Consider the following 27,715-nt stretch of genomic DNA (forward strand, 5'->3'; position numbering starts at 1 on the left):
GTAGAGTGACATAATTGGAAGGAATCTTTGAAGATAAAATCTCTGAGCTAGAAAGAACCTTAGAATCTCGGAATCAAAGGAAGTTAAAGGTGGGAATTTAGAAATCAGTTTATCGATGGAGAAACTGAAGCTCAGAAAGGGAAAGTAATTTTCTCGGAGTCACACACAGACTTTGTGGCAGAATCAGAATTAGTACCTTCTACTCCACTCTTGCTAGATATTTGACCTTACCTCCCTTTTCCCAAACCAAACAGCACAGTTCTCTTGTTTTTCATTTTTTCTTACTCTCCATGCCAGGTTCTTTTGGTCCTTTCTCTTTCACTAATACATGCGCAGTCTTTAGGTGAAGTTGAAGAGGATTCCTTAAAGCAAACTTGCCTCTTGCTCCTTCCCCATCCTAAAGAGTGGAGGTGCTCCCACTCCTAATTATAATAGTAGGGTTTGGCTTTCTTTTTCTCTTCCAGAAGACAAGGTCAACTTCCTGTTAGTTTGTAATCAACATCATGGTTTCAATTTGTAGATGAAGTGTTCAGTTTGTGGATTATTCAGAACCTTCACTGCTCCCCTTTGCCTCTTCCTTTCTGAGCCTGCCATTTTGGGCCATCCCATAGCTCCACCAGAGGGCGGGCAGAGGAAAGGAAAAGAGGGGAATCAGAAATCTATCAATGAATTCACCCTGAACAGCTCTAGAAAACGTAGAAACGCTTAGTTTCTATAAACACGACCTGGGGGAGGGTAATTTCCTGGGCTTTTGGTTTTTCTTCAGGGACCATTTAGCACTGAGTAATATGATATTAACATCCAAGAGTTGGTTCCCTTAAAGGTTGAGAGAATTAGCTTTTGAATCCTTGTTAACTTAGATGACCACTTATTCAGAACCTTCTGCTAGCCATCCGGGAAGGGGCTGGATATGTGAGAGTGTGATAGGTATGAGCCCACTGAGGCTTTTAGCAGATAGAATGCTCTGGGATAGGTTAGAGAGCCTTTTGATTTTCTGATTAAATTATATTGACTTTGTGCTAAAGTATCATGAATGAAATGGCTGAACAAAAACAAAATCAGTCAACAGAACCATTATGAGTCAATCATATTTGTGGGAAAGCCTCAGATGGGTCCCCAAGAAACCAGTCAGAACTAAGACTTTACAAACAAAACAAAACTATACTGTGGCAAAACCCTAACTAAATTAGAATTGTATAGATGCCTAATTCAACTAATATGTATTAAGTCCTATGTGTAGAACACTAAGTTACTGAGAGACCATTGACATCATGAAGTTTATATGGTGACATCATGGGGCAGTAGAAAGAGGGTTAATGCTGAAGTTAAGCATTGTTGTTTGAATTCCAGTTCTACCACTTGCCACTTGAGAAACACTGGGCATATCAAGTAACCTTTCTGGGCCTAAGTTTCCTCATTGGTATAATAGTGGGGTTGGACTAGACTGCTTCTAAGGTCTCTCCTAGCATAAGATCCATGACCCTAAGATCTATTATTATGGGAAATAGAACACATGAACAGATAACTCTAATACATAATAATAACATAGTACATAATAAATCTTGGATATATAGAAACAAATGATAAATGAGGTCTTAATGGGGAAGTAATTTCCAATGTGGGTGGGGATTGGAGAAGTCTTATTGGAGGGGATGATCTTTGAGTTAGGTTTTCAAAATGGGCAGAAATTCAATATATAAAGAGAGGAAGGGAGGACATTCCAGGTCTAGGGAACATTGTGAGCGAAGGTATTGAGATGAAGCGGGCAGGATATGTTATATTCAGGGAACAGAATAGTCCATTTACACTAGGGTCAGTTAAGGGAATGGAAGATTTGACAGAATGATTAGGAAGTTCTGTTTATAGAGTAGTTTCTTTTTAAAAAATATCATTTTATCACTTTGAGAACATATTAACACAAACCAGTGGGTAACAAGTTGTTCTCAGCTACAAATTCTTCAGAACCTGTAGTTTAAATTAAAAAAAATAATCTAAAAGTGTCAGCAAGAGTCACAACAAGTAACATTGCTTGAATTCAAGTGATGCTGATAAAGGGTCTAAAGCAGCAGTTTAAACATTAACACTTATAAAAATGTTGATATTATTTAGTCAATTCAAGAAACATTTCCTAAGTATTTGAATGAAAGGGTCCTATGTTGGCAGATTAGATGAAAAAAAAAAAAATATGAAACTGTTCCCCAAGGTATCCTCATTCTTATAGGAGGGACAAATAATTGTAGTAGAATGCAATAGGGAGACAACATAATACAGTGTAAAGAATACAAACTCTAGAGTTAGAAGACCTGGGTTTGAATTCTGTCTCCTCTGTGTGATCTTGTGTAAGCCATTGCCCTCTACCCTAACACTTCAGATTCCTCTGTTGTAAAATGAGGGTTAGACTAGATCATAGGATTTTTTTTTAACCTTTCTTGTACACTGGACTCCATTTGACAGTCAAGTGAAGAGGATAGATCCCTTCTCAGAACTTTTTTTAAATGAATAAAATTACATAAATGTACATAAGATATATCATAATTAAAATACAGGTGGCCGGGAAGGGGGGGGGATCACAGATTCTGGGTTAAGAACCCCTGACCTAGAGTTTGGAATTGTGAAATACTTTCAGTTCTAGATGTGTGTGTGTGTGTGTGTGTGTGTGTGTGTGTGTGTGTGTGTGTGTGTGTAGGGGGCAGGGATAAAGGCATAGATGAGATTTTTAAAAAAGTGTCATGAGAGTTCTAAGGAGAGAGAAATTATTTCCTAGCAGGATAATCAGGGAAGGTTTTCTAGAAGAGAAGACATGTGAGCTAGATCTTGAGGGAGGTGTAGAATTTTAGTTGTTTCTGGTCATTTGCTTAGCAAGCTAACTTCCCCAATCTTATTATGGGGAATAGAACACATGTTTCTTGAATTGACTAAATAATATCAACATTTTTATAAGTGTTAATGTTTAACTTCTGTATTAAACAGATGTGAAATTTGAATAGCTTAGAGACTTGACTGACTGAGTACTCAGAAATGGGCAGGATTATTTGAAGCAAAGAGCTTGGGAAAGACCTGAATCTCACACAGTGCCAGGCTCTGCAAAGCCGCTGTTCTAAATGTCAGCCCTGGCAGGCTTTAAGGACATGGAAATGTTACAAGTTGTCAGAGATGGACTGTGGATCTCTAGGGATCACTAGTCAGTGTTGGGACATGGGTAGTTAGGGACTTCCAGCTTGGGTTTTGAGAACTCTGGTTCATGTCAAACATCAGGGCAAGAGTACTGACTGACCAACAGGATAAGCAGAAAGTGGGGAATCAGGAGTTAGCAAGAGAAGAGACAAGAAAGGTTTGCCAAGGGAAGCCTCTTCTAGTTCTGACATTCTTGACTAGAGGTAGGGAAAGCTGTTAGGAGGCTGTGATAACAATCCTGGTAAGTGGTGATGAAGGCAACAATTAAGAGTAATGAAGATAGGTAAAGAATATGTGATTTCACTGGTAAAGGGAATTTCTGGGTGAGGAAATGCATGCTTTGAGGATTGCAAAGCAATTTATTTGCATAATGCCATTTGATCTTCACAACAATCCTGTGATGTCACTACTGTTATCTCCATTTTTAGAGATGAAGAAACTGAACATCAGAGAGTCTTTCTAACTCCAAGACCAGGAGTCCAGCCACCATATTATGATTATTTTACAGAGAAAAGGGGATAGTAATGAAATCCAATGTGGTAGAATAGGCAGGATTTGGCAAGAGATTAGATATGGGTGGGATGAGGGAGTAAGAAGAGTCAAGATTGTCTCCAAGATTTGTGACCCTGGATGACAGGGATAATATTGGTGCCCTCAACTGAAAAAAGTTTGGAAAAGGGGAAGGATTTTGGAACAAAGTAAAAGCCAACGTGATAAGTTCATTTTGTTGACTTTTCATTACTGGTGGAAGACATAGGTCTAAACATCCAGTAGGAAGCTGAAAATATGAGATTAGAGTTTAGGACAGAGATTAGCTGTGTACAGCTATTTTATGGAGTCATGTGTAATGAGAGATAATTGGACCATCAGAGCTGATGAAATTAATATGAAAGAGAGAGAGAGAGAGAGAGAGAGAGAGAGAGCGAGAGAGAGAGCGCGAGCGTACAATGGAGAGAGAATGAGAAAAGGAGGAAGGGAGGGAGAGATAGAGAAAAGAAAGTTCTGAATTTTGAAACCTTAGGCAGAAACTTAGGGAGGCAACCTACTCTTAGAGACCAAAAAAAAAAAAAAAAAAAAAAAAAGGTGGATTAAAAAACTAGCAAAGGAGACAGTAAGAGATCAACCAGAAAAATGGTTTCTTGAGATCTGTAGTGCAGAGAAAATATGAATCTATGCCACAAGGTGTCAAGGATACCTGAATCCTTCATAGCTTTGGAGGCTTTCCCTTTCTTGTGGGCAGTCTTGGGACTACATTCTGTATAATGTGAGTGAATTCTCTTGGGTATACACAAAAATCAGCACTAGCCCTTGGATACTATTCTCCACAGAGAACACAGATACAAATATCTTTTCTCTTCCTTGAGCTAAATGAGCCCCTCATTTAGAGAAACTACTTAAAATCAGTGGGTTAGCCCAGAACTCTTAAGATACTATGTCTCTTGGGAACCCCTTTATTTCTCTCTTCTGTCCAAAGACACTAAAAACCACAGTTTGAAGATTCAGAATGTTGGAGGTAGGGGAGGAGGTGAGCTTGTTCAGTCACCAGCTGCTCTCAGTTGTCATCAGATATCCTGCTTGCAGTGGAATTATACTCACTGGAAGGTGAAAAATTGCTGAACTCAGAATCAGCAAATCTGGGTTCAGTTTCTAACTTAGGCTGTATGTTATGTGAACTCAAGTCTGTCTTTGAGCCTCATTTTCTTCATGTTTAAAATGAGGACAATAATACTTGTCCTCTCTACGTTTCAAGATTGTTATGAGAAAAGTGATTTGGGAACTGCAACTGTAAAAACATGAGCTATTACTGTTATTAAGTGCCAGTGTAGTCCCCTCTAGGCTGTGCTGACCTGATATTGCTATTCATCAAGTCTTTCATCACTGGGAAGTTTTAAAAATTTTGCTTGTCACCCTAGTCAATTTAGAAAGTGATCCCTTCTCTCCAGGGCATGGAATTGTATCTCTTCCTTCACAAATAGGCTGGGCAACTGAGCTGTAGTTCTGGGAAATTTCTCCCATCCTCTCTTAATTCGAATGCCTTCCCTTTCTCAATTATTTCCTATTTATTGTGTATACAGTTTGTATGTTTTATTGTCCTCCTCATTAGAGTATAATCTCTTTGAGGGCAGGGATCATTTCTTGTCTCTTTTTGTATACCCTGAATTTAGCATAATGCCTGGCACCTAGTTGATGTTTAATAAATTTTTATTAATTGACTGATTGCTTGGGAAGGTAGTATCTACTGCCAATAACTGAAATAAGAACACCAGTCTCTGTTCTACTATGTGTTGTCTGTACGCAGTATATTGTTGTTTAGTTGTTTTTCAATCATTTCCAACTCTTCATGTCCCCTTTGGAGGCAAATAATACTGGAATGGTTTGCCATTTCCTTCTCTAGCTCATTTTACAGATGAACAAATGAAGCAAACAGGGTTAAGTGACTTTGCTTAGTGTCACACAGCTAGTAAGTTTCAGAGGCCTGATTTGAAGTCAGGAAGATGAATCTTCCTAATTCCTGGCCTGGTGCTCTAACCACATTTCCACCTATCTCTCTTTGGGCATTGATGAGGTTCTGAATAACTAGCTGGGGTTGGCAGAGAAAAACTAAAGTACTGGTAAGAACTGAAAGTTCCACTAGGAAACTTGTCTTTTCCATTATTATTAACCTCCCCCCTTTTTTTCTATGTGTTTTCCCAACTCTCATATTTATCATTCCTAATATCTATTGTATCTCTTCATTTTGTCTTTCTCCTAAAAAAAAACCTACCTTTTGCCAAAGAAAACAGCCATTGTGACTTCACACGGCTGAACCCCAACATTTGGTGCCTACGTTAATTTCAACATTTGGTGCTAATCCCCAAACAGAACTACAAATTGCTCTCCTAAATAACACCAGACATTATATGAAAAAGTTCTAATTCTGAGCTGTTTCTTAGACTGGTCCTTAACTTTGAATGTATAACTATTTGGTTGTGGGGGGCAAAAAAGGAGAGAGAAAGAGTAAACATACTATCTAAGGAAAAATTTCCTAACAATTAGATTTATCCCGAAGTGGAAGAAACTATGTTGTCAGGTCATGGCTTTTCCTTCCCTAGAAGTTTTCAAGCAAAAATTGGAGCTAACTCTTCTAGAGAAGATTCTTGGGGTGGATTACATGGTCTCTGAAGTCTATTTCAAGTCTTCCATTCTGTGATCCAGCAGGGCTGCTCTGGGGAGGCTCTCTGTTGTGTCTACATTCCTATTTCCCCAAAACAAGTGTTTCCCTGATGAAATCTTATTGGGTTGTACTGTAAGATTTTTGAGATATTAAGAACAGAGGACAGCAAAGGTGATGATGACTTTCTGTCACGAAGTTAGCAACAGCTGCAAAAGGGAAGATGGAAAGGAATAAGCACTCCTACTATGTACCAAGCACTTTAAAAATACCGTCTTATTTGGTCTTCCCAACAATCCTTCAAGGGTTGTTATTATCCCCGATTTACAGATGTAAAGTCTGAGGCAAACAGGGGTCAAGTGACTTGCATAAGAGTTTATAATACTTGCAGATGGTAAGTTTCTCAGACCACATTTAATCTTAGATTTTCCTGACTACAGGCCCAGACTGTCCACTGTGCCTATAGTTCCCTTTGAAAACATTAGATCTTAGACCTAGGGAAGGATTTCTTTGCCTCTTTTCCCATACACATTTATTTCATCCCTACTATATTAAAATATTTGCTAGATGCTGTGGGGAAATAATTTGTTCTTATAGCATTCAAAGTCTATGTAATATGATCATTTAGCAGATGAGACTATTAAATTGCAAGGGGAGGAAATTTACTCAAGCACATGAGTCATAAGCATCACAAGTGGGATTTGAATTCAGGTCTTTTAACTTGAGAGGTAGGGCTCTTTCTACTTTTCTACTTCTTGCTTTCTGAGCATCTTCTGAGCTCTTCTCCATTCTTTTGGATTGGTTTATATTAGAGCTATAGGACCTTGGCAATCAATAATCACAACCAACAATCCTTCATCCAGAAATGAATGTGAACCTATAACCAATTTTCACCATCCTAGTTTGACAACAACACTCTATTTAACCCCAGAAGCTTCTTCAAAGAGGCAATGAAAAGAAAAAAAGGAAGGAAGGAAAGAAGGAAGGAAAGAAAGGAAGGAAGGAAGGAAGGAAGAAAGGAAGGAAGGAAGAAAGGAAGGAAGGAAGAAAGGAAGGAAGGAAGGAAGAAAGGAAGGAAGAAAGGAAGGAAGACACTTGATGGGTGGAAGATCAGTACCTAGGTAAGGCTTAAAGGAACATGGGATTTGGAGTCAATTTCTGCTTCTGTAGAATGTATAGGCTGGACTAGGTGATTTCCAATATTAGTTCCAGCTTTAAAGTTTATAATCCTTTGAATTTGGGGGATATAAAATTTTTTCAGTATCTGAAAAATTAGGTCAATTATGGTTTTGATTGATTTTTTTTTTGACAAGGAGCAAAAAGTTTTGACCAAGGGAGGAAAGGAATATTTATGTTCTAGGATATGTGACTTGGAGACTTTAAAAAAACCTCTGAATCCTTCCTCATCTTATTTGATAAGCTAGGATAATATTCTGAGCTGTTTTCGATCCCTTGGACCTTAGTGTGAATAAATTTTTCTTCTGATCTTTATCATGAAAGCAGGATTTGGGAACAGGATACAATGGAACAGGGAAAAAAGGAGGGGGCTTATGTTCATGACAGGAATACTTATAAATGGGAAACTGGGTCAGTTGGAGCCAAGATTGGTAAATTCTAAAATCTTGTTCCAACATTGATGCTGAGTGGGAGAACCCAAGTGTTAGATGCAAAAAGAATATCTTCTCAAATGTTCTCAGAGCCACTTTGTTTAGATCTCTCCCTTCTCTTTTTTGTTTTTCTTTCCTCCTTTCTTCCTTTTTTCTTTTTTCCTTTCTCCCTTCCTCCTTTCCTTCCTCTCTCTTTCCTTCCTTACCTCCTTCTTTCTTTTTCTTTCTTCCTTTTTTCCTTCCCTCCTTCCTTCTTTCCCTCTTTCCCTCCTTCCTTTCTCCTTCCTTCCTTTCCCCTTCCTTCCCTCTCTTCCTTCCTCCCCCTTCCTCCCTCCCTTCCTTCCTTCTTTCCTTCCATTCCTTCCTTCCTTCTTTCCTTCCTTCCTTTTTTCTTCCTTCCTTCCTTCTTTTCCTTCCTTCCTTCCTTCCTTCCTTCCTTCCTTCCTTCCTTCCTTCCTTCCTTCCTTCCTTCCTTCCTTCCTTCTTCCTTCTTTTTTTCTTCCTTCCTTCCTTCTTTTCTTCCTTCCTTCCTTCTTTTCTTCCTTCCTTCCTTCTTTTCTTCCTTCCTTCCTTCCATTCCTTTCTTTCCTTCCTTCCTTCTTCCTTGCTTCTTCCTTCTTTCCTTCCTTGCTTCCTTCTTTCCTTCCTTCCTTTCTTTTTTCCTCCCTTTCTCCCTCCCTCCCTCCCTCCTTTCTCCTTTTTCCCTTTCTCTCTCTCTCTTTCTTTCTTTTTCTTTTTTTCTTTCTCTCTTTTCCCATACATATTTATTTCAACTTTACTATATGAAAGTACTATGCTAGATGCACAGGGAATAAAATCTGCTCTTATCATATTTTCTTTGTATTCTGTTGTTTTATGTATAACCCGGTTTCAAGCCTGAATCATTTATCTAAAACTGCCCCATTGGTGAAGGAAAAAGTGACAAAAGTTGTGGGTCTATGTGAGGAGTAGAATTAATTTGGAAATTTGGGAGCAAAGACATTCTTCTTGTTTTCTTCTTTAAGAGAAGCCCTTGTAGTTCTAGATCCATTTTTGGGAAAAATCCAAAGAGAAAAACAAATAGACTACAGAAAGCAGGAATTTAGGAGAAACAAATCTTGCCCCCATAAAGATATTGAGAATTTCCTCTTGGGGGATGTCAAAGATTCTTTCTTCATTGAGTTGAGATATCTTACTTTCAATGATGGTATTTATTCACTTCGTGTATTGTCTGGTATGTAATAATCTATAAAGCTTTTTAAGATTTTTATTTGTTGTTTGTTTTAATAAATGGATTGATTCATAATTTGTAATGGTCTTTTGTTTAGCATTTGGTTAGAAGGAATCAAGGCTTGTGATATCAGCCATTCACCTTCTATTTAAGGGTAGTAGTGACCAAGAAAATACCTTGTACCAAAGGAAAAAGAAATTCCCCCTAGGGGGACATCTAGATGGTGCAGTGGATAGAGCACCAGCCTTGAAATTAGGAGGATTTGAGTTCAAATCCAGCCTCAGCCACTTAATACTTCCCAGCTATGTGATCCTGGGCAAGTCACTTAACCCCAATTGCCTCAGCAAATAATTTTAAAAAATTCTTTAGACTAGCAGGGGGAGATGAACAGATATAATTAAAATCTAATTTACAGTATCTTTGAGGAGGCCAGTGTGGTTAACCTCATGATCTTTTCTCTGGTTATCCAGCAAGTAGAGATCAAAGTCTCTCTTGGAAAGCAGTAAATAGGATTCTATTCATATCTTCCTGTAAGCATCATTTAGACAACCCATGTGGAAACAAACTTGCATGGGCAACACACACTCTACATATGTAGCTCTTCTATTCCTGCCTATTAACTTCTCAACTCTTTGAAGACAGACAACTTGTCATTTTTTCATATTCATGCCCTCCAAACTCAAAAAACAGGGCTTTATACATAGTAGGTGCTTCAAAACTGTTCATGGAATGGAATTGATATTTATTTCCTGGGGCTAAAGGTAGAATTGTGTTGCAAGGCTGAGTCCTTTTATGGCCTATCATCTTCACTTTCTGTAAAATGTATCAGAATAGGACATTAGAATTTTAGAATATAGAATGTTAGAAATTAAAGAAGACTTAAGAAAATGTTGACCATTGGTACTAGAGCAGATTTTGGAATATGATTATAGAATGTTAGAGTTGGAAGTAGCTTTGGAATCATAGAACATCCAATGTCAAAACTGGAAAGGACCTTAGAATGGCAGAACGCAGAATAGTGAAGCCGAACAACCCTAACAGAAATTCATGCCTTTGACCTGCATCCTAATTCTAAATGCCTCTGCCTTTGATTCTGACTAGTCCAATCCTTTCATTATTCAAAAGGGGAATTTAAGACATAAGAACTTGCCCAAAGTCACACAGTTTGTGAGTGGCTGTCCCAGATTAGAACTCAGTTCCCCCACTTTCTAGCCCAGGAGACAGAAATGTTTGTTCAATTTTCCAGAGTATACTTTCCTGGCACTTACATTGGCATTCCATTATTTTTAGCCATCAGATGACATTATGCAACATTTGAAATGTGTTTCTTTCAAATTTTGGTGACTTACAAGTCTCTGTTTCCAGGATACTCCTTAATGTCTCCCTTCCTTTGTGGCCTCGGGAGCTGTTCTTTCTAAACTCCCGAGATTTATTTTTATGATATCTGTGGCAAGGATTTGGTGCGGATACATTATTGTAATAATGAATTATATAGGAAACCAGAAGAATTGCATCTTTTCTTCTCTCGGTCTCATATAACTACAAGCTGTTGTTTATCAGTAATGGAGAAAGCTATAGCTGGTTCCTGGGCATGTTTTAAATAGATTTCAATAGCCTGACAAAGGCTGACAGTTGGGGACCTGAGATAGTTAGAATTTTTCAGTTGGCCTCAAAGAGAAGCAAATTATTTGTTGAAGATTTTAAATGTAGTGAAGTAGAAAGAAACCTAGGGGCAGAAAATCTGAACTAGAATCCAAAATCTGTCACTTACTATGATCACCTTAGACAAGTCACTTCTCTCTGAAATTGATTTTCTTATCTTTAAGTGGGAATAACACTTTAGACTGTAGAGTTAGGGTGAAGCCAGCACTCTATAAATCTTACCATGCTATATAGACAAGGGAATTTATCATCGAATTGCATTCAGTTCAGATCAACAAATTCAGAAAGAAACATGGTGTATTGTAAAGAGGAAAGGAGTGGATTACAACATAACATTCTCACTCTTTTTGTTGTTGTTCACTTGCATTTTGTTTTCTTATTCATTTACTTTCCTTTTTGATCTGATTTTTCTTGTGTGGCAAAAGAATTGTATAAATATGTTTACACATATTGAATTTAACATCTATTTTTAACATGTATAACAATTTAAAAAAAAGGAGAAAAGGAACAAACATTTTACAAAAATGCCTCCTATATGCCAGGCACTATATTAAATGCTTGTTGGGTATTGTTTTTGATCCAAATGAGCCCTAAGTCAATCATCTATAGGTTCTTTTGAAGGATGGATATATTCTTAGCACCTGGAGTTTAGGGCATGGAAGCAGTTTAATCAATGTTTATAGAACTGATTGGGGATTAAAATTTTGGATCCATTATTTCCTAGTCCCTTCCGGGCCAGTTTCCTCATCTGGAAATAGGAGGGGGAGAGACAAACTGTGGACTGTAACCTTGCAATTCTAAATAAGGAAACAGTATTTTCTCCTGGAGGAAATGTGGAGCCATTGCAAGTATTTGAGAAGGAAACATGAATTTAAGTTTGAATGTTTATTAACATTTTTCTTCTGTACTAGGTCTTGTGCTGGAGACTGAAGGGTACAAAAGAGGAATACGACATTGCATTTAGGGTTCGGGTTAGAAATAAAAAGCATTTAATGTTTTGGCTAGAAATGAATTTAGGGTAAGGGTTAGGATACAACCTATTTGTCTTTCTTATACCAAACTCTGGAAATAGGTTGATAGCATGATAAAGCAGAAAGCATATTGGATTTGGAGTTAATGGAAATTTACCTTCCAATCCTGTCTTTGCAATTTGCTGGTTGTGGAATAATGGATAAATCACTTTACATTTCTGAGCCTCAGTGTCACTATCCGTAAAATGGGAAAAATAAATCTGTCATACCTATTTCACAGGATCAAATGAGGAATCTCTGTTAAACAACTCATGACTCTTAAAGCTCATTGAAATATTAGTTCTGTGCTTACTTCAAGGACATGAGAAGGCATGAGACCAAATTCTGTTAGGAAAGGAAAGAAAACTGGTCAAAAAACCTAGGTGGTGGAAGTGGAAAAGCAGGTAAGCTAAGACCTAAGGGAAAAAATAAAAGGGGTAATAGGGAAGTAAGAACTAAAAATAATTGTCCTTGAGGTCCTTTACTTATAGCTGACTCCAGTCTTCCCAATTCTTCCTGTCCATCAATTCATATGTTACTTGTTATTTTCTTCCACTCTCCTTTGATGAAGTCTCTGCCTCTGCCAGAGGCAGCATCTTAGAACTGGAGGCGATCCCACTTGCTTAGAGAGAAATGAATTCCATGCCCCTCTCAGGTTGGAGTTCTGAATACATTTTTTTCATATAGAAAACATTCTATGCTGTACTTATCCCAAATTGAGAACTAAGTTCAAGTCTGATCTCAGACATTTACTCAGACTGTGATGTTGGGGAAATCATTTCTCTAAGTTTCAGTTTCTTTGGCAAAATAGTTATAAAAATAGCATGTACCTCACAGGGTTGGTTTTTTTTTTTTTTATGAAGATGAAAGGAATAAAAGCTAACAAACAGAGCTAGCATTTATACAGAGATTTGCAAAGCACTTTAAATTTCATTTGATTCTTACAACAGCCCTGGATTTTGGATACTATTATTACCCCCATTTTACAGGTGAGGAAACAGAGGCAAGCATATTTGCCCAAGATCATACAGTCAATAAACATTTTGTTATTGATTTTTTTCAATCATGTTTAACTCTTTGTAACCCCCTTTTTGGAATTTTATTGGCAACAAAACTGAATTGATTTGTCACTTCCTTCTCCAGATCATTTTACAGATGAGGTAACTGAGATAAACAGGGCTAAATGACTTACCCAGGGTCACACAACTAGTAAGTACATGAAGTTGGATTTGAACTTAGGTCTTGATGACTCTAGATTGGGCACTCTATTCACTGCATCACCTAGCAAACCTTAAAAAATATGATATAAATGCAAGCTATTATTATTAGCCCTATGCATTACTTTAGATGCATTAATGGGAAAAATAATTATAGCAATGTCACTTTAGGAGCATTAGCAGGAGCCTTGTGCCCAGAGTGTGGGAGATAATAACAGTATTGGTATACTTTGCTTTGGTCAGATCATATCTGGAATGTTGTATTTCATTTTAGGCACCACCTTTTCAGAAGGACATTGATAAACTAGCAGAGGTGGGTGATGAGTGGGAGTGCAATTAGGATAGAGAAAGTCTTTGAGAGCATGCCATTACTGAAGGAACAGGTGATGTTTAGTCTAAAGAATAGCACATTAAAATAGAATATGATACAATTATTTGATGGGCTATATAAGAAAGAAGAATTAGGAAGAGAGAAACAGTAATTTATTAAGTGCCTATGAAGTAGTTTGTAGATATTATCTTATCTGATCCTCATAATAACCCTGGGATATAAGTGCTGTTATTACCCCCATTTTAGAGTTGAGGTAACTTAGATTGTCTGAGGCTACAAATGTGTCAGCTCAAATATGTCTTCTGCAAGTAGCCTTTCCTTGTCCCTGCTCTCAAATAATTCATAGTCTAAGGAGGAGATTATACACACACACATACACAAATACATAAAAGATACATACAAAACAGATGGAAGATAGTAGAAGGCATTTAGCTACTGGGGGAAACCAGGAAAGGCTTCCTATAGCAAGACAATCCCAAAGAAGTCATGATGAAAAATGCTATTCACCCCCAGAAAAAGAATTGATGAAATCAGAATCCACAACAAAACATACTCTTTTCTTCCCTCCCTCCTTCCTTCCTTCCTTCTTTCCTTCCTTCCTTCCTTCCTTCCTTCCTTCCTTCCTTCCTTCCTTCCTTCCTTCCGTCCTTCCCTCCCTCTCGCTTTTCTTTCTTTTTCTTCTTCCTTCCTTCCATTTTTCTTTCTTTCTCCCTAGTGATTCAGCACAATACTGTAATAGGCACTTAGAAAATATTTTCTTTTTAACTGATTTATTATAAAGAAAAACTTCCTAATAATTACAACCAGCCATAGATGCCTCAATAATACAATCAGATAGATTCAGAGCTTGATAGAGGCCTGGACCAAAGGAATCATTGTTAATGGTTCAGTGTCAACATGGTAGGTTTCCAGTGGAGTATCCCAGGGATCTATGCTTGATCTTCTGTTATTTTATATTTTAATCAGCAATTTGGCTAAAGGAATAGATGGGGTGCTTATTGAATTGGCAGAATATAAAGAACCAATTTTAACTTCATGTCAGGAAAATTTTCCAAGCAATTCAAGGTGTCCAATAGTAGAAGTGGCTCTCTCAAGAGGCAGTAGTAGATTCCTCTTGAAGATGTCTTTAGACAGAGCCTGGGCCATCATGTGTTCAATGTCTTATGGTGGGGATTCCTTTCATGTATAGTCAGACTAAATGAACAATGAATTCCTTTTGAACTACCAGATTCCCTAATTTAAGGAGATGTTAGGTGGCTCCATATTGGGAGATGCTATAAAGAGTATTCTTATTTAGGTATTAATCTCTTCCAGTTCTGCCATTCTGGGCTTTTATCATCTTCAGAGAGGTTGCCTCCCTTCGTCATGGGAGGATTGCTCAAAGAAACTAGGGCTTTTTAGGAAAGTAAGTGGGCAAAACTATGGAGAAAAGGGCTCTGTAAAAGATATGTGTGTAAGATATGGGAATGAGAGCAAGATGATTATGATATTCAGAGGATAGCTGGATGGAAGGATTAGATTTATTCTGCTTAGCCTTGGATATCAAATCTGTTACTTCTAAACAAAATGTGACATTTCTTTAAAATGAAAGCTATTTATTTATCCTTACATGGGAACTGGAGTTAAGTAACTTGCCCACAGTCACATAGCTAGTAGGTAGTATGTCAAGTGTCTGAGGCTAGATTTAAACTCAGATCTTCCTGATTTCAGGGCCAGTACTCTATCTACTATACCACTAAGCCACCCTCATTATAGCTATTTAAATATAGAATGGATAGCATTTTTAGGTAGTTTCCCATTACTGAAAATCTTCAAGTGGATGACCATTTGTCAGGGATGTGGAGAGGAGATTCATGTATCATTGCCTAAAAGATATCTTCTGCCCTTGTATCCTACCTATGTTAGCTAGCAATTGGACTAGATAATCTTTGGGGCTTTTACCTAATCTAAGATTCTGGGTGAATGAAAACATAAGTAATACTACTATCACTATATATTTGCTACTTTTTAGATCTGAGTTCAAATCCTGCCTCAGACATCCACTAGTTGTATGACAGTAAGCAAGTTACTTCAGCCTCAGTTTCCTCATCTATAAAATGAAGGCAAAAATAGGATCTATGTCTCAGGGTTTTGTCAAGATCAAATGAGGTGACACAGAAAAGGCAGGAAAACATAATAATATGCCCCATATTTCTATGTTTTTTAAATTGTTATTCAGTCATTCAGTCATGTCTGACTCCTTGTGATTTTATGGATTATGGCACATAAGACTCTTTTATTCTTCTCTGTCTCTCTAATGCTTTCCAACTTTTAAAGTGCTATATAAATACTATTATTATCTCTTTTGGTTATCGTGGCACTTATTACGGCTGGTAGAGATTATTGTCCCCATTCGACAGATGAGAAAACTGAGACCCTGAGAAGGAACATGACTTATATAATCCTGTCAGTCAGTGCCCTAGCAAGTAATAAGCAGGTGTTTTCCTGTCCTAAAGTTCATTGATTTTTCTGCTCATCTTACCACATTACCTCATCCCAACACCCTTAGTCTGATGATTAGTTGTCTATGAGAAGCAAAGGAGGGACTCAGTAAGTCAAGTCTTGCAACTTAAACATGTGAACAATCTGTCATCTTTGAAGCCATAGATAGCCAGGTGTCCCTTCTCTTGGGGAGGGGGCTCATTAGGGAAATGTTTAGATGTTGATGGGGTTAGGAAAAAAAAAAGGGAAGTGAGAGCTGAATTTTAGTTTGGGATCTGCTGTATCACTATGTCATGTTTTCTACCTGGTCCTCAGTTTATCCCTTCAGAAGATTGGAGCAAATCTCAAAGATCCACCTGTGTCCTATTTTTTAAAGGTCTTCCTATAGCTCTGACATTCTAGTTTTTATGAAATAAGAGTGGCAATCATCATGAGGTAAGGATTAAAACTCTCTTGCCTGGTTTGGGGAGTCAGACAACTTGCTGACTAACCCTAAGTCCCTCTCCTTTTCTGAGCCTTAATTTCTTTAGGTACCAATTCGGGGTATAGGGTGCCTTCTACTTTGCATGGCCTTCTGCAAATTGATATTCTGATCGATAATTGGCCACCTGTCCCTGATCTACAGCTAGCTAATTTTTCTAGGGATTCATTTTGTATGTCTTGCGGTCTCAGTGACAAATACATGATAGGGAGAATGAGAAGAATAAAAGCCAGCAAAGTTCTGCCAGTGCCAGAAGCTGCCCACTGTAGGCGAATCTCTTCTTTTCTCCAGCCTGTACTAAGGGAACATATTCAGAATTCTGGTGTATTCTGCAGAAATGGACATTTTCTTCCTAATCTAATTTTAATTGGTGTTACGCTCCAGTTGAGCCAAAAAACGAATGGAAAAAACAAAAACAAAGCTCGTGTTCAAAAACAAAGATGTGACTTGACCAACAGAAGGAGGGCTGCCTGGATTTGGCCTCGCTCAGCCCCCAGAAAAGCCACAGCCCCGTGTCCGCCCAGGTGCTGGCTGTTGGGGGGTTTAGGGGTCCTTTGAGGGGGGTAGAGGGGCAGAGTGTGCCCTGCATTCACCCAGGCCATCTTCGTGAGGTGAAGCATCATGGGAAGGACTTTGACGGTCGCTGTTGCTGGGCTGCCAATAGAAACAGCTGTCGCTTCTCAGCAGAGCGATAACTGTAAGCAGCAGGCACCGGCTGATTATAATTAAGGACTCTGTTTTCAAATTGAGAGTGGGGGAGGGAGAAGAAACAGAGAGACAAAGAGATACAGGTAGAGAGACTGAGACTGAGAGGAGAGGGGGAGGAAGAGTGGAAAGAGGGGGAAGGAGGAGGGGAGGAAAGAAAGGAAAGAAGGGGAAGGGAGAGAGAAAGGGAGACAGATACTGAAGGACAGAGAGGTAGAAGGAGAGTTAGAGATAGCAAAGAAGGAGAAAAGAAAGAGATAGAAAGACAGTCAGAAATGCCTAGTGACACACAGAGAGATGGAGACAGGGAGGTATAGCAAAGACAGAGGTAGAGAGACAGAAGGAGAAATTAAAGGATTGAGGGAGATAGAATAAACAGAGGAAGGGGAGGATGCAGAGAGACGCACAAATAGCCAGAGATAAAGTGGTATACTCAGAGAGATGTGCAGAGAAACCCCCAGTGTGACAAAGATAAATGGGAAAGGAGTCAGATGCAGAGAAGAAGTAATAAAAAGAAATAAAAATAAAGCTACAAAATCATAGGAGTTAGAGAGGGAAGAGGAGGGGACTGGAGGACGGGAGGAGGAAAGAAAAGGGAGTGATAGGGAAAGGAGAAGGAGGGGAGAAGAGAGAAGAAAAGAATGGGAGAAGGGAGGGCTAAGCAGTACAGGAAGAGAAAGGGGAGAGAATCACCACAGAATCTCACAGTTGGAAGGGACTTCAGAGGCCATCTTGTCCAATCTGTTCCTCAGTTTATCACTTGGCTGTTCTGCTGGCACCTCAAACTTAACATGTCCCCAAGTGAACTCATCATCTCTCCCCCTCCCCCAACCTGTCCCTCCTCCAAATATCCCTGTTCTTGTTTCAAGCCCCAGCATCCTTTCAGTTACCCAGATTTGTTAGGAAGAAACAGCTCTTCCCTTTCTTTAGAGGCAGCTCTGTGATGCAGGTGATAGAGTGATGGGTCTAAAGTCAGGAAGGAAGGCCTGAGTTCAAATCCTGAATCAGATACTTGCTAGTTATTAGACCCTCCGCAAATCAATTAATCTCTGCTTTAGTTTCCTCAAGTATCAGAGGAAGATGATTAACAGGAGCACTTCTCTTTTGGAGCTCTTATAAGGATTGAATGAAATATTATTTGTAAAGCATTTACAAGTATTTTATTAAGTGCTTGATACATAATCAGTCCTTAATAAATGCTTGTTCCTTCTTCCTTTCTTTCTTCCTTCCTTGACCATCCCCATTCCATCTATTTCCAATTCTTCTCTCTAGATCAGGGCTTCTTAATTTTTTTCCACTTGCAACCCCTTTTCACCCAAGAAATTTTTAAATGATTCTGGGTATATAGGAAAATAAAATAGGCATACAATCATTTATTGGTAATAAATCATAATTTTGTGACCTCTCCTCCACATTCAATTACAAGACCCCATATGAAGTGGAGAACCACAGTTTTAGAAGTTGGGCTTTAAATTACCTAACAGTGCATATGAATCACCTAACCTCCCCATCATCTGTGAAATGAGGGGTTGGACTTGATGGTTTCTGAAGTCCCTTCCAACTCTCCATCTAAAATGCTATATAGTTCCCTTCTCTGTCTGTACCATTGGTCATCTCTTTTTTCCAGTTTTACATTTCTCTGATGATGATAATACCTAGTATTTATTTATGTAGTATTTTATTTTTCCAAATACGTGCCAAGATAGTTCTCAACATTCACCTTTGCAAAACTTTGTGTTCCAGATTTTTCTCCCCCTTGTCCCTCTTCCCTCTCTCCAAAACATTAAGTAATCCGATATAGGTTAAACACATGTAATTCTTCTGAGCATGTTTCCATATTTGCCAGACTGCACACACACACACACACACACACACACACACACACACACACACACCACACACAAATCAGCTCAAAAGGGGAAAAACACAAGAAAGGGGAAAAGAATCAAGCAAGCAAGCAAACAATAACAAAAACAACAAAGGTGAAAATACTATGCTTTGATCCACATTCAGTGCCCATAGTCCTCTCTCTCAAGCAGATGGCTTTCTCCATCACAAGGCAATTGGAATCACCTATTTGACAGATTTGAACACAAAGGTGCATCTTTCTAATTCCAAGCCAGGCACTCTATCCATTGTGCCACCTATCTGCCTCTTCAGCCAGGAGATCTGGGTTCGAATGTATTCTCTGATACCCTATAATTTTGTGGCTCTGGAAAAATTACTTCACCATTCTGCATCTCAACTTCCTTATCTCTACGATGCAGATAATAATATTCTCAGAAGTGGGAGAAAAGAGATGTGCAAACCTTAAAGTGTTATGGAAATGTAAGTTATTATTATTTTATAGAATAACTCAAAAATCTTTAAGGGTTTAGTTGATTATCTCTTATCTTTGTTTAAATAAAGGTTGGCAGGAAAGCCATATAACAATAAATAGTTCTATCAAACTACTTTGTCTCTCTGCTTTCTAACCATGATTAGGAGTGTGGGACTCACTAACCCAACTTAGCTAACCCAAATCTTAGTGAAGAAAACAAGTCCACAAAAGGGGGAAAAAAGATAAATGATATTGAAAGTGACTCTCAATGTAACCGTGGTATCAAGGTATCCTCTCCCCTGGATCCCACTTGTCATATGGATGTTCTTTGGAGCCTTGTTTATCTGTCTTATTGTTTCAGGCACTGGATGTTCTCTCTTATATCTGGTAGCAGCCCTGGGTGTCTCCTTATGAAGGGGAGGGAGCAGGGAGAGATTTTTCCCAAAGCATGGAGAATAGTTAGACTAAATCTGTATTTAGTGAATCCAGAATCTTTTGTTATTACAGTTAAGTATCACAGTTAAGTAGTTCAGCATGCTTGGATTATACAATTACCCAGCATAATTATGGAAAATCCATCATCATTTGCTTTCATGGGCAGGGTCATGACAAAGGTTCTGAATAACTGAGAAGCTATTAGGGGCCTGAAAGCTTATGATAATAACAACTTCCATTTCTTTAGTGCTTTCTGGATTCTAAAATGATTTCCTGAGAAGACTTTCAATCCCACTTCACAAAAGTAGAAACTGAGGCCAAGAGAAATCAAACAATTTCCATAAATTCCCATATTTATTAACTATTGCAGCTAGATTTGACTCATGTCTCTGGACTCTAAATTTAATTTTTTCTCCTCTAAAACATATTGCCTTTCTTGTTTGACTAGAAAAGCCATTTAACCTCTCAAAGATTCAATTTCCTTATCTATAAAATAGAGATAGTCACAATAGCACCTATCTTCCAGGGTTGTCATGAACTTTAAAGCACTGTATAAATGCTAGTTATATTATAATTATAATTGTTATTTTTGTCATTGTTGCAGTTAACAAGGAGAAACTGAGATTAGTGATTACAAAAAGAGACACAACAAAGGTGAGGATAATAAAGCTCTTCCATTGGCCTTTGAAAGCTTAGGGCTATGGACAAGTATTTAAAGTAAACATCTATTCTTTTTTTTTCCTTCCATTTTCTTGATAATATTTTATTTTTCCAATTACATATAATTTTCAACATTCATTTTTTAATAACCAAATTTTTCTCCTTCCTGCTCCTCCCTTCTAATCCTCCCCAAGATAGCAAGCAATTTGACATAGCTTAAATAATATATCTAATAATTCTAGGCTTTCCATGCTATTCTGGGAGGGGTGGTGTCCAATTTTACATTCTTGTCTTGAAGGAAAAATGAACTAGTTATGCTGCTTGTAATATGTTTTTTCACAATAATTCATTTTCTCATAATAGAACTTGTAGGGAGGGAAGACAGTGTTTATTATTCCAATTTTACATCTGAGGAAACTGAGACTCAGAAAGGAATTATGGTTTTAGAATCTCAATAGCCATCTGGCTCCACCCATACTTGAAAAGAATTCCCACTATGACATATCTGAATGTTCAGGCTTTGGATGGAGGCCTCCAAGGAGGAATTCACCACCTATTCAGGCAGACTATTCCACCTTGGACAGCTCTGGTTTCAAAAAAATTTTTTTCTGACATTCAAGAAATGACTTGACCAACCTCACCCACTGAGTCAATGCTTGAATCCATCAATCACAACCCAGATCTCTTGACCTCTAGCCCAGAATTCATCCCATAACTTGGGAAGTCTTTGAAGCTGAGGATTAACCCTGAAAAGGGGTCCATTTGCTTTCTTGACAATCAGAGGCCTGAGACTGAATGAATTAGATTCTTTCCCTCATTACTTGTTTGATTTGGGGCATTTATTATCACCTCATAGTTCTACAATGCTTTACAGTTTATAAAGTGTTCTTTATTTTTATCATGAGGCAGGTAGCTATTAATCTTGCTCCTTTATCTTTTTCAATGTTGTTTATTTTAGTCATGTCCAACTCTTCATGATTACATTTATTTTTGTTTTGTTTTGGCAAAAATATTGGAGTAGTTTTCCATTTCCTTCTCCAGCTTATTTTTACAGATGTGAAAACTGAAACAAATTTGTTTAGGTGACTTGCCCAGAGTCACACGACTGATTTATGAGGCTGGATTTGAAGAAGATTCAGATCTTCTTGAATCTTAGTCCAGCACTCTATCCACATAGTGGCTCCTTCATTTATAAAAAAAGGAAATAATACTTTCAACTTTACTCTGCCTCAAAGTGGTATAGTGGAAAAAAGACTAGATTTGAAGGTCTGAGGCCCTGAGTCAAATTCTACCTTTCTCACTGTTTGATCCTAAGTCTATCATCCCACAATTTCTTCATCTATAAAATAAATGGGTTGGATATGATGATCTGAGATCCTGATCTGCTCTGAGTCTGTGATCCTCAGACCTGTCACAGGATTGTTGTGAGGAAAATGCTTGGTAGATCTAAAATTATTAGAGAAGGATGAGCTGGGATTATGATGATGTTCCCCAAGATGATAAAAGAGTCATTGAGTGAACATTGATCTTGGAGTCAGGAAAACTAGTTGAATCTTGCCTCAAACAAATTATTAAACCTTTCTAAGTCTCAGTTTCCTTATCTGTCAAATGAAGAGACTAGATTAGTCCCTCAAGTCCCTTATGGTTCTTAATATATGATCTCATGAATTTCCAATATGCCAGGACAAAGATGGCAATGGAGCAATGTGAAATACAACACAGGTGGTTTCTTTTCTTTTTTTTTTTAAGCGTGAATCTTGTGATTATCAATGATCTATGAGAAAACCAATTAGTTTGGAGATTGCTGACTAAATGTAACAGCTCACATTTCTATATCACATTATATTTTATCAAGTATTTTCCTCATAGCAGTCCTGTCATTTAGGCATTTCATGTATTCTCATTTCTATTTTATAAACAGGGAAACTAAGGTTCAGAGAAAATAGTTTTCTCAAGTCCAGTAGTTTTTTCGAGTCTAGTTTTCTATGCTCAAATCCAGGTGTTTTAACACCAAATCTTTGTTCTGTACTGGCTCATAAGAATGAGAATCTGTACATACAGAATTTGTTGTTCAGTTTCTTTTTAGTCCAGTCTGACTCTTTGTGATCCCCATTTGAGGTTTTCTTGCCAAAATTACTGGAGTTTGCTAATTTCTTTTCCAGCTCATTTTACACATGATGAAACTCAGACAAACAGGATTAAGTGACGTGCCCAGGGACATATAGTTAATGTGTCTGACACTGGATTTGAACTCAGAAACATGAGTCTTCTTGACTCTAAGCCTGGCACTCTACCTACTATATCACCTAGCTACTGCCCTCTGAAGAAAATAAGTTTTTAGAAAAGTGGTCACAAAGCCTAGAATCAGATCTTCTGCTTTGAAGTCAAGTCTCTTTTCCTGAGAATGAGCTTGGGGAATAAAGAAGCCCAGGCCTGTTTATCTCAGCTTGTTATATCAGCCCTGAATTATCAATCTTTGTTAAACGACTTCTAAGGGGTTCTGAGCTCTACTCCACCCTGGAGGATGAGGGAAGGACCAACCCCAGAACTACAGATGCCACATTCCTGAATTTGGGTACTAATTGTGACACTTATTCATCTTGTAATTTTAGGCAAGGTATTTTGCCTCACAATGCCTTGGTTTCACTTCTACTAAATGAGGAAATAGCACAGTATTTAAAACTGGAAGGAACCTTAGACCATTTATCAGTTAGTGAACAAGCATTTATTAAGTACTTACTGTGTACCTGGAAGTGTTCTAAGAACTATATATACAAAGCAAGGCAAAAATAGTCCCTGCTGTCAGGTAGAATACATTCTAATCTAATATATATATAGATACATACATACATATATATACACACTCACACACACACATATATATACATATAATCAATAACTAGTTTCATTTATGACATAGAGAGAAAGACAGAGACAGAGAAAAGAGAGAGGGGAAAGACAGACAGACAGACACAGAGAGAGACAGAGACAGAAAGAGATAGAGACAGAGAGAGAGAGATAGATAGAGAGAAACAGAGAGAAAGGAGATGGAAGATACTCTGTGAAGGAAAGATATTAGCAGGCAGGGGAATTGGGAAAGGTATTTAGTGGAACTTGAGCTGGTTTTTCAAGGAAGCCAGAGAAACTGACAGGGGAGGGACAGGGGGAGGTGAGGGGACAGAGTATTCTGGGCATGGGAAAGGGCCAAGACCTAGAGAATGGAAGAGGAATTTCATTTGTGAGGAACATGTAGTGGTGGGGAGTAAAGTGTAAGAATGTTAAGAAGGGGCTAAGTTTTAAATGCAAAGTAGGGGTTTATATTTGATCCTGGAAGTGACTGGTAGCCATTGGAGCTTCTTGAGCTGAGAGTGAGGAGGGTTTTGTGGGTAATATAGTTATACCTGGGCTTTAGAAAAATCACCTTAGCAGCTAAGTAGAGACTGAATTGGAATGGGAAAAGACTTGAGGCATGGAGGTAAATTAGAAAGATATTGCAAGTGTCCTAGGGAAAGGTAAAAAGGTCTTGAATTAGGGTTGTGACTGTATGAGCAAAGAGAAGGGGACTTTCTATAAGGAGAGATGTTGTAAAACTAGAAATGACAAAATTTGGCAATTAATTGACTGATGAGGAAACTGAGAAACAAAGTGAATTTCTCTAAGTCATGTGTCGTCTTTCAAGCCTTATAAGATGTAAGATATCAGAGATTCTAAGGATGGTGTGCGGAAACTTAGCTTGACAACAGTTCCCTTGAAAAAGGCCTGGTGGTTTTGACTACAAGCCCAGAGATCATTATTTGCACATGTCTTATCTTCTCCCCTAGACTTCAAGGTCGATCAGGGCAAAGGGATAGTATATTGTCTCATTTTCACATTGTCCTTCATCCCCAAGGTCGGGGCCTGGGCACATAGCAGGACCTGTTTTTATTGAACTAATTAAACTCATTTGACCTTATTTTGCATTTATACACTTCAGTCTCCGTAGTTGGGCTGTCCTTGGTCCATTTTACAGAGAAGGAAGCCAGGACCCAGAAATGGGTAGCAACCGAGGTTGTCCAGCTGGCAAGCGTCTGTGAGTCTCCTGACTCCCTGAGCAAGGAACGCTCTTTCCACTTAACATCATTCTGCTTCTGGAGGATGCCTGATGGCCAGTGTATAGTCATTTCAGGTTCAGGTTCAGGGAAGTGTTTCGCCTGAGATCACATAAGGATCTTTATTCAGATCTTCTGACCACTCAGTGCTCCCACTAACTGACAGTGCTTCCTCCACTTTACCTTTGTGGTGCTAAGAGAGTCTCATCCAGTTATGAATGGACAACTTTGTGGTTTTAATAAATCCTTTGGTTTGATAAAAGAAAAAAAAGACAACACACCCTTATCTTTGTCTATGACTGTCCCTTATTTATGATAAAAAATAATATCAATGGCATTTATTTTTAAAAGAAGCTTACATAGCAATAAACAAAAAAAAAAAAAGTTGTGTTCAGCATATTATTTGGACACATTTAATTGTGAAGTGGTTAGGAGGCAAAGAAGTGTAATAAAGAAAGGGCACTCACCAAACAACAGGAAAAGCAGATTTTTAATGGTTTGCTACAACTCCTCATGTGGCCTTGGGCAAGATTCTCTTTGTCTTTATGAGCCTCAGTTTCCCCATCTGTGGAAGGGGGGAATTACATTAAATCAGATGTTCTCAATCTTTCTTTTTTTTTTTTCCTCATGGAGCTCCTTGGTGAAGTCTATGGATCCCTTCTCAGAAAAAAATGTGTTTTTAGAAAAATTCATAATAGAAGGAAATGCCAAATTAGAATAAAAAATAAAGATATAACTCCCTCCTTTCCCATTCAAGTTCATAGCTCCTCTGAAATCTATCTGTAGAACCTCAGGTTAAGAACCCTTGGACCAGAGGATTCTGAAGGTCCCTTTCAGCTCTGATATTCTATTAGATTCAAACTTGAGACTACGCAAGATACCCCATGAGGAGCATTTGAGTCGCCTGATTTGCTCTGGAAACTGAGAAATCCTTTTGTTCTTCCACACAATAAGCAGAAGCTCCGGCCAGGGGGAAGAGTCAGAGACCCACCCAGTGGAAATCTGGGGTCCTTTAAGGACAGGGCCATCAGTGGTAGCATGGCTATACAGAAAGGAGGAACTGCCTTCTCTGGTCCCAGCTGATCACCACCAGCCTGACAGGCAGGAAACCAGGTTTTCCCCTTCTGCTCCCCAAGGAACCTCGGCTTTACTCCTCAACCCTCCGGAGGAATGTAAGGCTCCTGTTCGAGGTCCCCTGGGGAGATAGTAAGGACACAGACATGCAGAGGGATCCTCAGGGCTCCGTGTCCTCACCATGGGTTCCTTGGAGTGGAAAAAAACAAACAAACACATTTTAACACCTCCAGATTCTGAAAATGGATTTCTCCCAGGGAAACACAGACCCAAAGAGTATGTTCTCTTCTCAGAACTGGAGTCGGCAAAAGTGGGGGGTTGGGAAGAAGGAAAAGAATAAAAAGAAGGCAGGAGGAAGATGAGGTCGTGCTTGTGACTGGGGGTAGAGGGGGTGGGGGTGGGGTCTGAGCCGAACCGGGATGCTAGCAAGTCCTGCACACCTTCAGGGAACATGTCCCCAAGTGCTCAAGGGAACATTGCTAAAGCGTTCCTAAAATAAGAGCAGGAAACATTGAAAAACCAGATCCTGGCATTTCAGGGCACACAAGCATATTGTATAAAACATAGCATATGGAGCTATAAGCCCCCATATGCAGAAACTTTCACTTTAGAGAGAGGCATGCCCATCTGGGAATGGCCAGATCCAGAGACCCACTCAGAGCCTTTACCAGCCTCTGAGGGCAAGAAGAAGGGGAGAGAGGAGGCCACAGGAACTGGGAGTCCGAAGGCCTGAGGTCAAATCTCAGGTCGGCCATTATTAGCCGTTTCCCTTCCCTTAATTCCCCTTCAAAACGAGACTTCAGACTGGATCATCTTGAAGGTCCTTGACAATGCTGAATATTTTGGGATTCTATGACCCACTGTGACCTGTGAAATCCTAGGGATGATTTCTCTCAATGGTGTTGGGAGGTTTCCTGGGTCAGGATCTTGATGAATGGTAGAATCCCGGAAGGGAAGAAGGCATTCTAGGCAAAAGGAATGATATGAGCAAGAGGGACTAGGAGGGGCAGCTAGGGGGTGCAGTGGAGAGAGCCCCAGCCCTGAAGTCAGGAGGAGCCGGGTTCAAATTTGATCTCAGACACTGCCCAGCTTTGTGACCCTGGGCAAATCACTTAACCTCAATTGCCTCAGGCGGGGAGAAAAAGTGTCGAGGAGGGAAATACAAGGATTTGAGGCAGAAGTCAGTCCATTTTGTCTGAATAGAAAGTGTAAAGGGGAAGAACGTGAGATAAAGCAAAAAGGGTAGGGTGGAAACAAATTATGAGGGATCCTTGACAGTCAGACTGCATTTTATCAGATAAGCCATAGGGAGCCAAAGAAGACTTTTGAGCAGGAGAGTGATGTGATCAGAATTATGCACCAGGAAGATTACTTTGGCAGTTGCATCAAGGATAAATTGGTGTGGGGGTGGGGTGGGGTGGGGGTAGAGGATAGACACAAGCAGACCCAACCTATAGTCTAAGCAGGACGTGATGAGGATTTGAAATAGAATGGCAGCTGGATGATTATTAAAGGGGGAAGGATGTGAGAGATGCTTGTGAGAGGACTGTTTGCTGGGGAGGGGGTAAGATATAAAGAAGAGTTTCATAGATGAGTCTAAGATTTTGAACCTAGTGACCAGGAGGAAGGTGATGTCATAGCAAACGAAAGAGAAATGTGGAGGAGGAGCCCATTGGGAACGTAGGGGGTGTGTGTGTGTGTCGGGGATAAAGAATAGAATGAAGAAAGTTCCATTTTTTTCAGTTCCTCCTGCAGAGAGATTTTTTAATCTCCTCTTGCATGTAATCCCCTCCGTTAAAATTAATTGTTTGAATAATTGAATGACCTCCCCCCTCTCTGCCTCCAGTTCACTTGCAAATATCTGAGCTCAGTGTCAAGAACTGATTTACTAAAGGCTGAAGATTTCTAACATGTTCTGCATATTCTTGGTTCCCTAGAAAGATATGTTGCTTGCAAGCCCATGCTACTCTTCAACAAATTCAACAAAATTTTGTTTGTGGACCCTTCAAACAATTATCCCTGATCCCATCTGAGTGAGGGTGGGGTAGGGTATGATGGAATCAACTTGTATGACTCAAGAGCCGATTGATAAATTTTCAGTGTGAGTAC

General features: G+C 38.9%; 1 long non-coding RNA gene across 1 annotated transcript in view; it reads right to left on the reverse strand.

The window, feature by feature from the left end:
• Window positions 1-27,715, reverse strand: part of LOC127549902 (uncharacterized) — a 224,553-nt gene that overhangs the window by 19,126 nt on the left and 177,712 nt on the right. The window contains exon 3 of the long non-coding RNA XR_007950745.1: window positions 25,000-25,097. This is a non-coding gene — a long non-coding RNA (uncharacterized LOC127549902). The remainder of the gene's footprint in view (window positions 1-24,999; window positions 25,098-27,715) is intronic.

This window comes from Antechinus flavipes, chromosome 2 (assembly GCF_016432865.1).
Source record: "Antechinus flavipes isolate AdamAnt ecotype Samford, QLD, Australia chromosome 2, AdamAnt_v2, whole genome shotgun sequence".
NCBI lineage: Eukaryota > Metazoa > Chordata > Mammalia > Dasyuromorphia > Dasyuridae > Antechinus > Antechinus flavipes.